Source organism: Micropterus salmoides, unplaced genomic scaffold (assembly GCF_014851395.1).
Source record: "Micropterus salmoides isolate LMB-PRFRI ecotype aquatic unplaced genomic scaffold, ASM1485139v1 Ms_hic_scaffold_23, whole genome shotgun sequence".
NCBI classification, from domain to species: Eukaryota; Metazoa; Chordata; class Actinopteri; order Centrarchiformes; family Centrarchidae; genus Micropterus; species Micropterus salmoides.
Genome location: NW_024041484.1, coordinates 9,595,945 through 9,614,289, shown reverse-complemented (window position 1 = coordinate 9,614,289; position 18,345 = coordinate 9,595,945). Strand labels below are relative to the sequence as shown.

The 18,345-nt window shown below is 39.4% G+C and overlaps 1 protein-coding gene and 1 long non-coding RNA gene across 4 annotated transcripts in view; both read right to left on the bottom strand.

Moving 5' to 3' along the window:
• tbc1d22a (TBC1 domain family, member 22a) overlaps positions 1-18,345 on the bottom strand; it is a 155,595-nt gene that overhangs the window by 81,776 nt on the left and 55,474 nt on the right. The window lies entirely within an intron of this gene.
• LOC119917926 lies at positions 1,554-10,696 on the bottom strand. The gene is made up of 4 exons (XR_005447367.1): positions 9,495-10,696; positions 7,821-7,853; positions 3,051-3,102; positions 1,554-1,649 (listed from the first exon to the last, which is right to left on the bottom strand). It is a non-coding gene; the product is annotated as an uncharacterized LOC119917926 (long non-coding RNA).

Genomic DNA, 18,345 nt, shown 5'->3' with positions numbered 1-18,345 from the left:
ATCAATGCTTTCCCTCTCCACTCCTTTACAGCCATTGACATCTCCTCTGTTGCGGCTGCTATCCTGCCTCTCCAAGCTGTTCCCCCCCCCCCCTCCTTACGCACCTCTTCTCCTATTGGCCACAGAGCCAGTTTCCTGCCAGGCCCCCGGGTTTATTTCCTGTTTGTCCTGGCGCAGGGGGCAACTTGTCCAGAGAGACCAACTGCTTGGTCGCTGCCAGCTGTGAGCACTTGGCACAGCTTGGCACGCAGAGCCGGGTTACACCTCCGGAGACCGAGTGCCGGCACCTACGTACACAGTCGCGACACACACACACACACACACACACACACACACACACATTCCTGTACGTGCCTCATAGTGAGGTCCAGGTTAATTAACTGCTGGAGTGAGGACCACCCTTTCTACTATACTTAGAGACAAATGCATGATAGATTCCAACACTGGGTGGCACCTTGATGCCAGTTTCCACCTCAGTTCCTTAAAAAACATGAAGGAAATTTTTAATTTTTTTAACCCAGTTTACCACTGGAGTGGGGACCTTTTCAAGGGGGCTATTGAGTTCGTTTCAGAATGGACTAGTTTAACTACCTTCTATTTTTAGCATTAAATTTAATAATTTTAATGTTCTAGTATAACACATTATGTAAAAATAAGTCAGTATGGACATTTTTAAAAAGAATTGCCCAGTCTGAGATTCATAGATAAGCAGAATACCTAAATTTATGGAGGTGACCATCGATTTGACTGCTGTACAAACATACATACTTACTGGTCAATTACTGCTTTACTAAAGTAAATATAACTTGAGCAATCCACATATACAACTTTCAACAAAGCTGCAGGGATATAAAAGAAATCCATTTTATTTATTCATTTAGCTGAAGCTTTTATCCAAAGTGACTTACAATTGCTATACATGTCGGAGGTCACACGCCTCTGGAGCAACTAGGGTTAAGTGTCTTACTCAGGGACACAGTGGATGGTCACAGTGGGGGATTGAAGTGCGCTATCACCACCCCCAAATCCATTGTTTATTAAGCATAAACAGAAATAAATTATTCCAGAAACAAACTATTGCCTCTTGTACAACTCAAAAAATACAGTAAAGTGTACTGTATCATAACTACTATTAATTCACCAATTAAAGTGAGGGCCAATATGAAGAAAATTGATATTATCAGACAATCAATTGAAAATGGAACACTGTCTTGCAAAGTACAATGAAAACAAAATAATCCTTTGAATTTTTTACAACTGGTTTTGAGTTTTAGGAACGCTGAACACTAGCTTATTGTGGCTAGCCTTGCCTTTTACAGTACATCATCTGACACTATATGGTCCAGGATAGATTAATTTCAGATTATTATCAATCAGTAGTTCAGTAGGAGACTGTAAATGGCAAAAACATTTGGCTTTTGAATACTTAAGAATACGTGAAGCGCCGCTTTGTCTAAGGGTCACAATTGTGTTGTACACAAAGTTTGACATCTTTCCATGACCCTTGAGCCAAGGCCTTTCTCCATGTATACATTGCTCACAGTCCTTTTTTCCAGGCACTCTACATCGCAGTTCTCTCTACCTCACTCCATGCTCTCTTGCTCTCTCATGTTTGACTTTGTTCTTCTGTGGAAGCCTGGGGGTCTCATCTACAACAGGAACAGACAAACATCATTTCCTATTAGTCGATGAAACCTCAGGTATAATTTTTTTAAAAATGCTCATGTGTATTCAAGTGCTTTAATTAAATGTGACAACCAAGAACTGACAGATGATTGCAACTCTCTTACCATGGGACAAAAAAGGTTAATTGTTAAAGGTCACAAAAACACATTTAATATTTACCATCATCAGTGTTGGGCAGTAACGCTTTACTGTAATAATATTACTTTTCCCTGTAACTAGTAGTGTAATTGTAAAGTGAAGTGTAGTTACTTTTCTAAAAAACTCGTTACTAAACGCACCATCCTTGACATGAATCCACGACTGTGCGGCAGCTCAGCGGTACCGTATGTAAAGACCATAGCATACTCGCTGTTGTGAATACGATATTAGTTAATAACTCGAGAGATGCTTTGTTTGGGGGCAAAGGCAGGGTGGTAGTGAAAGCAGTGTTTCCCATAATTAGCCTATAATTTGGTTAATTGTCAACGCTGACCACCACATTAATTTAAAAATTTTTACTAGGCATATTTAAAATCATATTGACTGAGGAGCTGTATTGAGGAGCAAATATTCGTGCAGCACCTCCTGGCTCGCGCTCTCTTCTCTCTCGTGAACACCGCTGCACAAACTTGTCCAAAGTCTGTGTTCGGTCCCGTTCATACAGTGTTTACTGGGAGGCTGCTGAGCGCGGTGTCGTTGCACGCTTGGCTCCTGTTCTGGTGCCCAAACCAGCGCCGCTTGCTGAGGCCTAAAACCTCAGTGCCTGAGAGAGGTGTAACGTTAAACACAAAACACTCCCAGGTGCTGCGAGCTCCCAGTCCGGGCTGAGTCAGCTACGACCACTAGGCTAACTGAGCTTATAAGATCACAGCAGCTACTTAATGGCACTTAGCAGTTACTTTAGCAACAAGTAACACATCTGTTCATCAGCAACCTCCGTAAATCACAGAGAGTTGAGACAGAGCAGCTGGGGGACACGGGGAACTTTAATGTTATTTTATGAGGCCCAACAGTTACTGTGTTGCCTTAGTAGACAGCAGAGGACGCAGACAGAACTAAATAGATTGTGCTGTAGCACGACAGTAATGATCTCTCTGAAAAGATAGATCGTGGAGACATTTTATTAGATCTAATATTGCCCACCCAGTAATAAGTAAAGTAATACTTTAAAGGAGTAATAACTAGTAATATATAATAATTTCTGAGTAACTTGCCCAACACTGACCATCATAAATTAGAAAAGAGTTACAAACAAACACTCAAACAAAAGTACACATACACTTACAGTAAGAGTAAAGTAGTACTCTACTTGTCTTTTGACTGAGTTAAAGTATGAAACAAAGGCAGGAGTTTTTATATTTCATAATTAAAGCAATTTAACTCACCATCAGTGAGTTCTCCTTATCTCTAACTCAGCGCAGGGGTCAGAACCTCCATCTGAAAAACAAGAGCATACAAAAAGTAACACCTCATACTATATAGTGTGGGTAAGGCTGCATCCTTCTGTATTTGTTAACTGTTAGAGAGTTGAAAAGTGTTTCAGGTTTTAAATGGACAGCATCCTTACTGCCAAAAACATATTATCCACTGGTCTTCCTCTCTTCACTGTGTGTGGGGTGGAGGTGAAAGTGAGACTTTCACCTGTGAAAAACAGCAACAGTCATTTATTATTACTCTGTGCTCTAATAAAAACCTAAGTTGCAGAGTACAAAGACTGCCGGTGAATAAAAGGAGTTTTAAAATGACTTGTCTTGACCTTCCAATGTTACTGGCCTGTATGGATCAGTTACACCATTTTCACTATACTAAAACTAGAGCAATTACACACCCAATACCTCCTTTGCGAGCATTTTCTTTCCTTTCTTCATTTTCTTTTTGTTAAACATATTTCACATACTTGTTAGTGTTGTTTAGATTTTTTTATATAACACTCGGCTAATTTTGTTAGGCCTTTTTTAAATAATGACTGCACATACAGTATAAACACCGTCCGTGGAAATTGTGGTACTGACAGAGGATTAATCAGATAATTGCACACTAATAATTATACGAGGACTGAATATCAACTGCTCTTCTAAAGGTGTAACTGTTTCTACAGTGTATATATTCGCGCAACATCTCTCGCTCACTCTCTCCGTCTCTCATGAACAGCGCTGCACAAATCTCTCCAACACAAAGCTGTCAATGTCAGAGACCCACCTTAGTTGGTATAGGGAATTAAACCTGAACGTGTCACTTACAATCGATGCCGTAGCGGTGAGAGTCGAGCTTTCAGTACAACGTAAACAAAGAAAGCAGCATGTAACCTTTCAGACCCACCGCACAGAAAGAGGCCCATTATTTCAGCGACTTGCGCCGCGCTAGGGCACTTTGTTGCTGTGTAGAGGATCGCGCACCGCACGCCATGCCGCAGTCGAAGTACTTTTGTGCTGAACCCAGCGCAAATCGCTTCTTTTCTGAAAGGTTCTTTATGGAAGAACATAGTCCTTTCAATACCTTCCGTCACTGAACATTTAACGTTACATCTGTGTTGAAAAAATGTTGCCAGGTGTAAAACACTACATAACATCAGGAGCTTTTAGACTTTCAGGACTGTAGGCTACCAATTACCTGCATTTCAGTTATTAATAACACTGCATGAATGATGTCTAGATGAGAGTTGATGACAACAATTCAGTTTATTTCCCTCTTATTAACAGTTTCCCCTGGGGAATAAATGAAGTTAATATTCCTCTTATAGTAATAATACTTACATATTATAGAAACACAATTGTTAATGTAATTTAATATTAAAAATCAACTTAAGTTATTACTAGTGAAAATTAATGCATAATCGTGAAACCGTGATTATTTCTCTGACAATAATCTGTAATCGTTGCATCCCTATTGATGATAGGGCTGGGAAATCTGTCACAATTTAGGGTGCTATGATTACATAACAATAATAATTCCCAATGTATCTTTGTGGGTATAAAATTTTTGTTCCATAGAATTACTTTATGAATGACCACATTCATAACAACCTAATCATTAAAACCAATATAATAATCACTTATTTCCATTTGCTTTATTAATACAATCAAAGTACACAAACTGACAAGTATGTAACTGAATTGAATCTTGACTAATAAACTGTTGACATCTTTGAACAGACTCCACTTATTTTTCAGTAGGTCGTTTACTTGTCATCCACTCTCAACGTTTTACCCACATTACGACTGTCGCAGCAAGAACTGCATGGTATCTACAACTTTGCAAGTTGACAAGGCACAGCAACAAACTGACTGCAGTCCCACTGACATCTTGCTCTCAGGATTGGCCAAAAAGTTGCAGTCTCTGCCTGGGACTCTACTTTCATTTAAAAAAGAAATCTGCCATCAACTTTTGTCTGAGAGAACAGAACGAGCAGGGACTGATTTGAGTTCATGCTCAGGACAAAGGCTTTTTTACATAGTCATTTTAGTAGTATAGTGTTGAATAATACAAATAAATTATGTTAATAACTGACAATTAACGTAAAAGTTAATTTACCTTGAAGAAATAGTTTTTTGGGGGAATACATGTATTGTCTTTCTTTCTGAGGGTTTATTGAGAAGATCAAATCACTTTAGTGTGCATGCTAAATATAAATAAATCTATATTATCTAAAGCTAATTGGCTGCTGGCTCTAACTCCATATTTAGTGAATAGACATGACAGTCCTTTACTTTTCTCATCCAGCACTTGGCGAGAAAGTGAATAAGCACACGTACCAAAATGTTGCAACTGTTCTAACATGTCATAATATAACATCCATAACTTCACTAGAAGTTTTAGTCCGTGTACACGGTGACAGCGTGCGTGCTGGTCAGGACTGGTAAATGAAACTGTTGAAACACGAGAGACTGGCTTGTGCTGAGTAGGGATGCAACGATTACAGATTTTGTTGGTACGATTATAGTCAGAGGAATAATCACGGTTTCAAGATTATCATGATTATTATGCATTAAATTTAACAACACTAGTAATTACTTAAGTAGGTTTTTAATATTACATTAACAATTATAAAACTATAATATTTAAGTATTATTATTAATATAAGAGGAATATTAACTTTATCTCCCAGGGGAAATTGTTATTGGGGAGGGGAATAAACTGAACTGTTGTCATCAACTCTCATCCACATGTATAAGTTTTAGTGAAAATGATGATGAATGTTCAATGATGAAAATTGAGAACATGTCTCATGCAGCGTTATTAATAACTGAAATGCAGGTAATTGGTAGCCCACAGTTCTGGAAGTTTATAAGCTCCTGATGTTCTGTTAGTGTTTTACACCTGCAACATTTTCTCAGCACAGACAGGAGGAAGCAACAGGATGTTAAATGTTCAGTGACTGAAGGTCGGCAGAGGACAACGTTCTTCCATAAAGAACCTTTCACAAAAGAAGTGATTTGCACTGTGTGGAAGCTGGGTTCAGCGCAAAAGTTCAGCTAATTTGACTGCTGCTTGCGTGCGAGCTCGTCAAGCTTTGGCGTGGCACAAGCCATTGAAAATAGGCCTCATAGCGCAGCGGTGCTGTCGGTTACACCTGCTTTGTTTGTTTATGTTGTACTGAAAGCTCGATCTCAGTGCGACAGCATTGATTGTAAGTGTCACAATTATATTTAATTCCCCAACAACCTGCCACATTATTTAAATAAGTTATTATGTATTACCTTTACTTACTTATTTTAAAACAATTGTAAAATGGGTCGCCAAATTTACTTGGGCAGCTGTTAATCTACCTGGACGGCCCGCCCAAGTAAACCCTATGTGTGGGAAACGCTGATTAATTAACCGTGACGTTTTAAAGCACGGTTAATAGTGAAATCCAGCAATCGCTACATCCCCAGTGCTGAGCAATATCCCATTCAGTCAGCTGTTTACCCCAACCCCTTGTAAAATGTAGCTTTTCCACTGCAGGCTATATAAATCCATCTCGCCTGATGTTAGCAGTAAGATTACTGGCAGCTAAAGTTCAGGAACAGCGTTAAGATTAAGTACTGTAAAATAATCACAACTTCTAAGCCTGCAGATATTCAATTTCTGATTAGGGCTGTACGTAACGATTATTTTTCAAGTCAATTAATCAAACGATTATTTTTTCAATTACCCAATTAATCTAACGACTAATTTTCTGTATTCTAAAAGGAAAAAAGTTGCCTATTACTCGATTAACATACCAATTTATCCAAAATAAATATCAAAAACATTCCTAATAAATAAATCTATATTTTAATCATCCTGATGAAGCACATTAGAATAATGTGTGTGTGTATATATATATATATATATAAAATAAGAATAGCAGCAAATCTTAAAATGAATCAAATTTCCACGCCATTGATGTGTTGTGATAACAACAATAACAGACATTAATTATTAGGCTACTTTACTTAAAACTTTTAATGTTTTTGACATGGATTAATTTCAATATTGAGTACTGCAGTATGATAATCAAATGTATTTCTGCATCAGTGTCGGGCAAAGAAAACAATTGAAAGGATTCACAGACTGTACAGACAGTCACAGATCGTCTGTAATGTTAGTTTCAGCTGTTTTCTCGCTCATATGTGGCCGTTAATTAAAACAGAAAATATGAAACGGCCGAACGTTCGATGTCTTGAGGTGTAACGTTATGCTACAATGACAGCAGCGGGGCAAAAATTACTTTTAACATGAAAGCGATTAAGAAATACTACGTGTCCTTGTGCTGATGATGTGCCATGCTCGTGTGGCGACAGAAAGTAAATAGGATTTGCGGTGCTGCCGTCAGTGCTCCAGGATACTTTCGCTCACGTGTTCATGCTGCTTCACGTATTCGTGGACAGTTGTGCTGCAGTGAAGCTTTTCTCAGATCACAGAGACTGTCTGTCTAAAATACTTCCAAACTTTAGATGGTCGAAGGCACGGTCTTGTAGCTGGAGCTTGTCCGGGGGAATCCTGCCAACACTGGATCGACTATGTTGACGAATTGCCCGAGCCCTAAATTCCTGTTTATATTATCGGTCTGCAGCTGATATTGTTTCATTTAAAAATGTCAGCTTTAACGCTGAATCACAACTACTACTACTTTTACAGTGAAGAAAGAAGTCAGTGTCAGGATGGAGTAAAGAGTTTGTAAAGGCACATACCTGTGTTTGACTCATAGCGATCTCTTCCTGGACCTAACACCAATGAGAATAATGAAAATGATGTCATGTTATACTCTGAACAAAATATAAAAATAACAATGTGTAGTAGTAATATTAAGTGATACAGTACTGCTGCATTTCATATCATATAATACATCTCTCTACACAGTGAGAGAGAGAGAATAAACACATGTTTTAAGTGAATTGGACACCCTGTCATAAATACGAGGTTACGTCTCAAGTCTCCAGTGAGACAATGTGCCATTTGTGCTTTGTTTCCAGATACTGCTTTATACTCAGTAGCGACTATTCAGGACACCTGTACAATCTACTGCAATTCTGTACAACAGGTTCAGTTTCTGACCATTTTGTCAGGAATGTGTAAATTCAGTTCTGTTTATTACTAAGCCTATAGTTCAAGGTGTTGTTACACTGAAAGGTGATTTTGCTCTCCCTGTTTATATATGAGTAGGGCGGAATATTAAACACATCTGAATATGATGTAGTCCAGTACAACATTTTCACCAACTATGACCTCAGTGCTAAAAAATTTAATTCACTTAACACCTATATGACTGTGTCAAAAAAGAAAACTGATTAAAGGCATCATTAAAGTAGACTTTGTGGCAGCACTGTTGTAATGGATTGTATAAGACTTTACAGGTGTACTTTATAAAGTAAGTGTTACTTTTTGAAAATCCGTTGCAGGCTGCGGGCAGATTTTACCTAATTTTATAAACAAACTGTTGTCAGGAAACATCACGTTTTCTTCTTTTTATGGTGGCAACTGTTATTCAGCTCTCCCTGTCAGAAGCTTTCCCTCCACTAACTAAACAGACAGTCACAGAGGTGGGAGTGAGACAGGCAATAGGAAAGGGTACTAAATCAATCAAGTAGTAGCTGATAAATATTTAATTTTCACACAATAAGCCATGAGAACAGAGCTGCTTTGGGATCAAAATAATAATAAAAGAGACTGTGTTACATCTACTTCAGTGTCCTCTCTCAGGTGTAATGTTGGCTCACCTGTCTTGGGCCACATCCGCACTACTACGTTTCTGTTTAAAAGGAGATTTAAACCAAAAACGATCTCCGTCCCCAGCAGCATTTTATCTGCATAACAGAATGGATCTCTGTCTCTGAATACGTGAAGTGGCCGTCCACATAGCCTACACTGAGCATGCGCGTGCCGGTATAAACAGGAAGCACATTGTCTACTTCGCATTAGTAGAAGATTTGTTAAAAGAAGAAGGTACTACTACAGACTAAAAACCACACCAGAGATAGTTCTGCATGGATCTAACACGAGGTGGAATTGTTACTGACAGTAACAGGGGAGTTAAAAGCAGCTGTGGCAGCAGAAAAAACAGACTGGGATTTGTCGCAAAGCAAATACGGCCTCATGCACAGTAGCCTATAAGTGTATTGTTATTTACACAGAAAAAAATATTTACAATTTAACAGCACTATTCTGTTGCATCTGCACTAAATCCATTAAATATGCACTTCTGCCATCATGTTAAACCATGTACCTATCAATTGTGTGCTGGAGATCTGACTGGAGCGGTTCTGGAGCCACTCAATTAAAGTTAGAGCTTGCTGTTTTCTTCCATTCAAAATAATATTGCACATTAACATCATTTGACAAGAAGCAGAAATATCTATAAATCTTACCTGCTCTGAAATTGCCTCTTGCGTCGGTTAAGATGAAGTCTTCGTCTTTAAATTTTTCAAACAAATCTCTCCAAACTCCTGCTAACAAATCTCTCCAAACTCCGGCCACGCTCTGTTTTCTTCTGCTCCTCTCTGCTGCGCTGCTGAAAGGTTGGGGGAGGGGGGAAAGTTCCAGGTGCAGGGGGGCGTGTCCCTCCGCTGATGGCCCATTAATTAAGCCTGAGCCAGAGGCTGCAAAGTCACCACAATATTCTCCACTTCTCAGCTCTGACACAGAGGCCTGTGTTACAGGCTACAGTGTTTAAAATAAAGCAAGAAACACATTTATCAGTGACAGTAGAAACACCAGGCTTTACATACTGTTAGAAGTAAAATTTCATATATTTAAAATTTTACTTAACTAAAAGTATAAAAGTACCATAAGCAAACACCGTAATTTAATTGTTGACTGTATTTTATTCATCTAAATCTGAAATGCAGCTAGTAACAAAATCTATACAATTTTAGACGTATAAAGAAAAATGGTGGTTTTAGAGAGTCTTGAATCTGTGGAACTGTACAGGCCACTTTGTGTGTATTTGTATATGGGGCAGCGGAGGTTTAAGGGGGACCTCAACACTGTCAGGAGAACTGTCTGTGTTCCCTCCACATTTGCCCAGGTTCTGGCTAAGACATCATAGGAAGAGACTTGAGGGAGATGCTTTGCTCAGTCTTATTAATGGCTCTTTTTTGTCCTCAGGAGATAAAAAAGGATGCCCTGAGCACATTTTGAATACTGTACCTTCTGTTTTAAGTGCAACAACTTTTCCAGTGCACCATCCAGCTGATAGTTACTTTAAATATAGTACAATGGTCCCTTACTCAAGAAAAGTAGAAATAGATATTTATCACAAGTCCTCAAAAAGGTATAAAAGTATTCCATAGTCATAGTGAATATACTTAAGTATCAAAAGTAAAAGTGCTCATTCTGTATGACATTGTAGTACCTCAGTTCATGCATGCATTCTGTCCTTAATGAATTAATCTCCAAACATCAGTGGTTGGTGTTCCAGTTATGCTGGCTGTAACAAAGTTGTGCAATATTTTCATTGACAAATAATTATTTTTCTTCATCTCAGTAACTTTATAGGGTTCAGATAAACAGCAATAAATACAATACAGGATTTAAAAATGTAGGGGAGCAAAAGTATAAAGCCCCTAAAATGAAAATACTTAACATTTACAGGAATCATATGTGAGGTTTCTTTGGCTCTTTCTCTGGTCTCATATGGTGCAATGTTCAGGGTACTTAAATTAAATTAGACTTATTCAAGATCAGTTAGAGATCTCTTGTTTTGATTGAGGAAGATATAAATGAGATGATATGTGGTTGTTTCTCCTGAGTTGAATTTAAGACGTAGGAGAAAAAATCCTTTGGTCTCACCTTAGTATAAAAGTAAATATTTTCTATTGAGGAGAAATTAAAGAAACACCTATATCTCTTCTTGGATTTTGCTTTTCTCTGTGCAAGCACCTGCAATGTAATCAAATAATCTACAAAGTAACAAATGTGAATCATTTTGGTTGGGAGGGTGGAGGTGGGTGCCATTATAAATGTACCTGAGCTGCCATTTCAGTGACTGACATGTTTTTATATCTTATGTAAAACAGGACATGATCCTGGATCATAGTAAAGATTTTCTCCAAAAATGATTGTTGTAAAACTCTCCCTGCTCTCTAAAACCATTTTTAAGGAACGAAGGCAATCCTTAGTGTCATTAGTCATTAGTATGCAGGCCATAATTTTCCTTTGGTGAGTTATTGTGTAGGCACAGAGTCTCTAAGACCAGCTACAGGTACCACTGAGGAACTAGGAGAGCAAAGAGGGCCCAGGAGAGAGGTCATGTCCGTGTGACCGAGCTGCGTGATGTGGCTGTGGAGGCTGCTCAGTGACTACCATAGTATTTGACAGGCTGAGGTCTTCTATCTTGTCCCATTCAGTAGCATAGCCAGGAACACCAGACAGGACACTGAGGATTCTCCTTGGAGTCAAACAGGTTGGTGACCAGCTGTCCAAAGTGCTGCCAAAGTTAGATCTGTCCAAATACAGGTGGAGCTGCCGCTCACTCCAGTGGCTCCCTGAACATCACACCCTCTGGGCCTACTGTATCCCTGCCCTGTAGCTGCTGAGGCAACTAAAGCTGTGCACGCTTTCACCATCTATTGTATGTGTGTGTTTTAATGAATAAGAGGTTACAAGAAACAACATTTATTTGTTAAACACAGTAGCAATATCTGTCCAAGCACTGTCCTCCAAAAGCATGTATATTTAAGTTTTCATGTTCCCTCTCAGGTCACAGTGCTGTAACCACATGTGTAAATATTGTGAGCAGGGCCAGTGTGGAGACAGCTGAGGTGAATTAACACAAAGTAGTCTGTGTGTTGGAAAAACTAAATTCATAAATCATTTAGGTCAAATTTTTCAAATCATGTTCCTGAAAATAAACTTTCCCCTCCTCTCCTAGCTCCCTATGTAAGCTGTCACCAAGCTGTGTCTGGTTACCATAAAAAGATCACAGATCAAATTATTACTTTACAGTTGACTCTTTTTTTTGCTGGTCTCTACAGACAACTCTCAATTTTAGATTTATTTTCTGCTGTTCTTCTCTTACCCTGGGATTACTTGCTTTAGATAGATCTTGGCTTCATTACATTTTTCCTTAAGAGACATTTAGGTTTCACAGATCAGAATTCATTAGCCTAGCTCAATAGCTCAGCAAAAAAACAGGTCTGATAGATGCACGAATCTGAGGCTTGAAAGAAGGCCTGAAGTGCTTGGGTTATGGCTAAAAAGACCAACTCATTCTTATTTACAGGTCATCCAATACTGCATAGACTACTATTACACAACCCTGAAGATGGGTTTGTAAATGTATTTATTCTTGGTTTTAAGATTTTATATCAGCATGACAATTATAATCTGTTCTGTTAGCTAGAGTAAGCATAACACAGAATAATAAAAATAATAAAAGGTAATAACAATGAGATACAGAATAAATTATTTTTAAATGGGAAATAAAACAGAAATGAAATATTGACATTACAAATTAATTATAGGATTTGCTATGGACAAATAAATTATGTGTAGAAAATATATAAAGATAAGAAATGAAATGTGACGTGGGGGCTGAATGCACAATAAAAAGCCCATTCTGATGATATGTGATATATGTATGTATATATATATATATATGGTATATGTGACAAGTGCAGGGATTACATAAGGGAATAAAAGTCCAGTTTGATGACCCCTTCTCTTAGCAAAAGTGATTTTATAAGTAAATATCCTCAGCCAGATATTGTTAGAAATATACAATTAAATGAGCACCATCATATTTTACAATCACAGGCTGTAAAACACCCTTTCTCAACAGAAATAGTGGCCTTTGGATTCATTTCACGGCCGACTGGCAGAAATTTGAAATGGAATCAAGCCATCTTACGGCAGACGGCCCAAACAGAAATGGAACGCGCCCAGTCCACTTACGTGGACCGAGAGAGGGAGGGGGAGCGAGAGAGATACGTTAATCAATTGAAGCTTTGGCGTTTTGTGCACATGAGCTTATTAACTTATTAAATCGCCATAAAACAATCAAATTCGGAGCAAAGCAAAGCTAGTGAAGGTTAAAGTTACGTTAGCAGCGATGCTAACGCGCAGCTGCACCTGCAAGCAGACGTGAGCAGCGTGAGGACCGGACAGGATGATGGACAGAACTTTAAATCAGGGAGAGATACTGGTGGAGGAGAAAGTTAATAGATGATTTAAAATGCTTTATTTAAATGGACACGGAGCTGCCAGAACAAGAAGCAGGGGAGAGGATGCTGAGGCTATATAGATGTTTAATTAACAGAAAGGTAAGCATGTGTTTTTATTAACGTTATTCCGTAGTGTTGGATGTTGATTAATTATCTTGAGAGAGTGATGAGCAAGTGGGCGTTTGTGCTGTGAAATTATAAGAGTTGACTAACTTAATGCAAACTTATGTAAGTCCCATGTTGTGGGCATGATGCCTGAATGTAATATTTTGGCTTATTGCTGTAAATACAGTGGTGGAAGAAGTACTCGATTTTCCTACTTAAGTAAAAATGCAGATACCACATAAAAAAGTTACTCAAGTAAAAGTAAAAAAGTACCTGGTTTTAAAATATACTTAAGTAATCAAAAGTACTACACATCAAAATCTATACACAGTATTTATTTTTAAATTCACTCCAGACAGCATTATAAGTTACAGTGAATCACAATAAGGAAGAGTACAAGTGGATATTTCCTATACTGTGGGAGGATTAGCCTGTGTTCTGCTCTTGTAGTAGTTTCCCCCTTCAGACCGACCTCATTTTGGACTTTGGGCATGTGCACGGGTTGTGTTGGACAAGGAGGTCAAAACTAACTGAAACACTTCTCAATTCACAATCTCATCAAAAATCCACATGTTAACGTCTGCACCTCTGATAAAGTGCAACTCACAGTCCCACACAGAGCGAGGTTGGCTTCAGTTTTCACATGTTTATATTGCAAAGCTCTAGCAGCTACGTTAGCACTCGGCCACAGACAAAAACAGAGCTGCTGCACAGTCACACCTGACACAACAATGCTCTCACTACAGTCCTCCCTCTTTAATTAGCCTGAATAGAAACCTCTTCTAGAAAAGTCCAGAGCTGCTTTGAACAGACCTCTGGCACTAACTCAGTCCTCATGAAGTCTGTTAAGACCGGGGGCCAGTCTGCCGGGTCATTTGGTGAAGCAGCAACTGTTCCGTTAGGGTCTGATGCTGGCTGTTCATCTCTGGCTGCGCTGGTAATGTCTGAGGCTGCCTGTGTTTCACCTGGGTCTGTGGGACCCGCTAAAGACGTCCGGACCGGGTCTGTGCTCGCACTGACTGAGGCCGGATGTGGATCAGCTGGGCTGACTGGCTGGAGTCTGTTCTTGTACTGGCTGATGATCCCAAATTTACTCCACTGACAAACTTAAGCAAAGCCCTTGTCAATGTAATGCAAATCCACTGCTTCCCATCTTGCATTAGTCCAGAGTTGGAAATAAACTTCACTGTCTTGTTTTAAAATGATGTATGAGGAGTGCCCTCACATCCTGTCTGGACTGGTTCACAGATGTTTATTGCTGGAATGCGTGAATAAAATTTTTTAGGCCGTGAATATGAACGCATTTCCACGTGCAATGCGGTCATCTTTTCCGAGCTGCAGTTTATAAACACTGTGGCCCGTCTGCGTTATCAAACATAATAAATAGTTGTATTTTTACTCAACATTGTTCTGTCACAGTCTGGCAAGAAACCAAGACACGACAGACAAGAGCTGCGCTTCTCAGCTGGTTAGCAGGACAGACAGACAGAAATTCACAGCAGCTACACATTAACTGAACATTAGGCTACTGTTACTGTTACCTGCTGACATCAGACTCTGAGAGGAGCGAACACAAGTTTACCTGCCTGCTGTTCCTGCACTTCACTCTCACTGAGCTTCTTTCTCTTCTCGTGCCTAGAAGGATAGTCCCTCTTCATCCTCTCATTTGACACGACAGTGAGGCGGGGCCGTCCACCTCTGCGCAAGACTGACTTTATTACTATCCCTGTGTAAGCCGGTGTCGCATCTGCTGGGTTAATTCGCGCAGAGTCAGCTTTATTAGTTCACATTTGTTTTTCAGTGCTGCAACCGGGGTGAGATCAGTGCTATCCACTGGCCCACCGTGCCGCCCAACAATGCACCAATATATGCACATATTGTTTATTGTGTCACTGTTGTTTAGTTTCAGCACATGTATTACCTGTGTGCCAGGTACTGTCTATAACCTACTGGGTTCAGTAGCTGACAGATGTTGTGCAAAGTTAACGTTAGTTACCACTGAAAGGAAGTATTTCCTGCCTGCGGGAGTGTAAGCATTCAGTGGTGACAGCGGAGCTTCGAGTTCACCAAAGTAGATGAAAAATATAACGTGGATTGTTTAATCTATCCTTTCAGTATTGTTGTTTTATCAACAAGGTTTTGCAAAGCAAGCTAACATATGGCTTCTGCCTTCTGTAGGCTAACATTATGTGTTATTGAATCAAGAATGTATAAACAAGAAACCACATTTTTTCTCTCAGTAAAGCAAACATTTAGGTAGGTAGGTAGGTTTTATTTTCACAATATAACAAGTTGTAGAGTGAAATTGAGTTTTATAACTCCCTTCTGCTACATAGCAGACAGGAAACAATTAATTATATAAAAATAACAGAAATAAACTATCATCACTGGAGCAGTGCTGAGGATGAACTAGAGTTTAAGAGTCTGATAGTTTGGGGGGGAAAGCTGCTCTGCAATCTGGTGGTGCAGCAGCAGAAACTTCTATATCTCTTCCCAGAAGGCAGCAGGGTGAACAGGCTGTGGCTAGGTGGGAACTGTCCTTTAGTATCCTTTGGGCTCTGCAGGCACCTCACCTCACTGATATCACTGATGCTCGGGAGATGGGTACCAATGATCTTCTGTTGATCTTCTGAGTGTTTTAATCACCCGCTGCAGAACTCTCCGGTCCTGGGCTGTGCACATCCCATGTTAGTGACGTTTCCAGTCTGGATGCATTCTGTTGCTCCCCTGTAAAAGCTGACAAGGACTTGGCGTGGGAATTTGGTCTTCTTAAGCTTCCTCAAGAAATCCAGTCGTATCTTAGCTTTCTTCACCAGAGTGGAGATGTGAGACGACCATGTCAGGTTCTCTGTGATGCCGATTCCCAGGATCTTGAAACTATTCACCTGCTCCACCTCAGCTCTACTGATGCCGACAGGAGTGTGTGTCTTTATCTCCTTCTTCCTAAAATCAATGAGCAGCTCCTTGGTTTTGCTGACGTTGAGCGGTAGGTTGTTCTCTGAGCACCACTCTACAAGATTATGAATTTCCTCCCCATATGAAGTCTCATCCATGTCGGGGGATGCAGTCGTGGGTGTACAGCGTGAACAGGAGGGGGTTGAGCACACAGCCCTGGGGGGCTCCCGTGTTGAGCACTAGAGTTGTGGAGGTGAGTCCGCCAATCCGAACTGACTGGGGCCCGTTCGTGAGAAGTCCACTATCCAGTTGCAGAGTGTTGTATTTAAACCCAGAGTGCTGAGTTTGCTGATCATTTTCTTAGGGGACATTGTGTTGAACGCTGAGCTGAAATCCACAATCAGGATTCTGAAGTAGGTGGTGTTTTTCTCAAGGTGTGTATATATTAATACATATAAATAGATCTGTTTTAAAGTTGAGAGTCTAACAATGTTGTAGGCAGTCAGCAATCAATGTATAAATGGATTTCTCTGAAAATACTTACTTCTTTGGAGAAGCTATAACTGGCCATATAGACTAGTAAAAACCTGGTTGGGGATAAGGTTAGGTGAGGTGTTTCTGTGTTTATTGCGAGATCTCTCTATGAAAGTGATTTGTGTTTTGGATTCTATTCGCTCATGAGTTCAAGCGAGCACGTGTACGAGCGCACGCCTGGTTGCAATCTTAAAACCGCAACATGAGTGGCCGCTGGAAATTCCATAATGCCCCTTTAATGTTAACATTAATTCCACACCCAAACTTACAGCTCCATTAAATAAAATAGAAAGTTCAATTAACTTAACGTTATGTTACTGCAATTTTTGTTTCAAGATTCACCACTTATCAGATATTAATTATGAAGCAGCTGCCGGGTCAGCAGACAGACACAGCAATCCCTCAACAGCCTCTTGTAACGTTAAATTTGGTCTTATACAAGTGAACTGCACTCACCACATTCAGAGCTACAACTGAAGAGTCTGTGTAAAATGTCACATAAAATATCAGCGCTAACGTATTGCATCCAGTCCAGTCCTGAACAGTCTAATGTCAAAGCTGCAAGGAAAATTGAGATCTGGTGTCAAACTAAACATTCTCAAATCGATGACAGTCCTTCATTTCAAAATGGAGGTTTGTGGTGGTTTTCGCGGTCTGTTAATATTACTGTATTTAGATTTAGAGTAATATTTTCCCAGAATGCATTGAAAATCTACAGTAACATACTGTCCACCGCTTATACAGTTGGAAACAGTTAAAAATACAGTAATAATACTTAAAAGTATAAAAATAAATTCAGTGTATAGTCTGACGATGTTATAACTGACCATGGAGTCGATCACTTGGTCATCCATGTTACTGTTTGCAGGCCTGCATTAACCTGCAGTTAGGCCTGAGCCTCAGAGGTTTTGTAGGCCCACAATAAAAACAATAAAAATGTCTAATGACCACGTTTATCTATACTTTGCGCGACAGTAAGCATGATCGGTATGCGTACAGTAAAGGCAATGAGTCACATTATGACCTTATGAATCTTTTCTAAGGAAGATGCTCCTACCAATAGCTACGGAGTCAACACTGTAAAATCAAGATCACAGTAATAATTAGTTGATCAGCAAACACATGAATGCAGCATTGTAGACAATATTTTGTCCTTGTAATCCACGTTTCCATTGCAAATGATAGCCTTTAGATATTATTGGAAACTATTCAGAATCCCCCTCCTTAAAGGGGAAGGGGATTAGTATCGTAATCATTTAATATTGCATTGCAAATAAATTTTCATACACACAAAGCGATTACAGTACTGGTCCTACCAGGCTGGACATGCATTCTGCCATAAAACGTATCCGCCCTCTATAATGCACAGATGTTAATCTGATTCCATTTATTTTGATTTTACAGTGTCACATTTTAGGGTCTAGTTCTAGCTTCCAAACAGTAACATGGATGAGCAAGTGATTAAATCCGTGGTCAGTTTTATCATTGTCAGACTATTGCAAAAAAATTTTGCTATAAGATA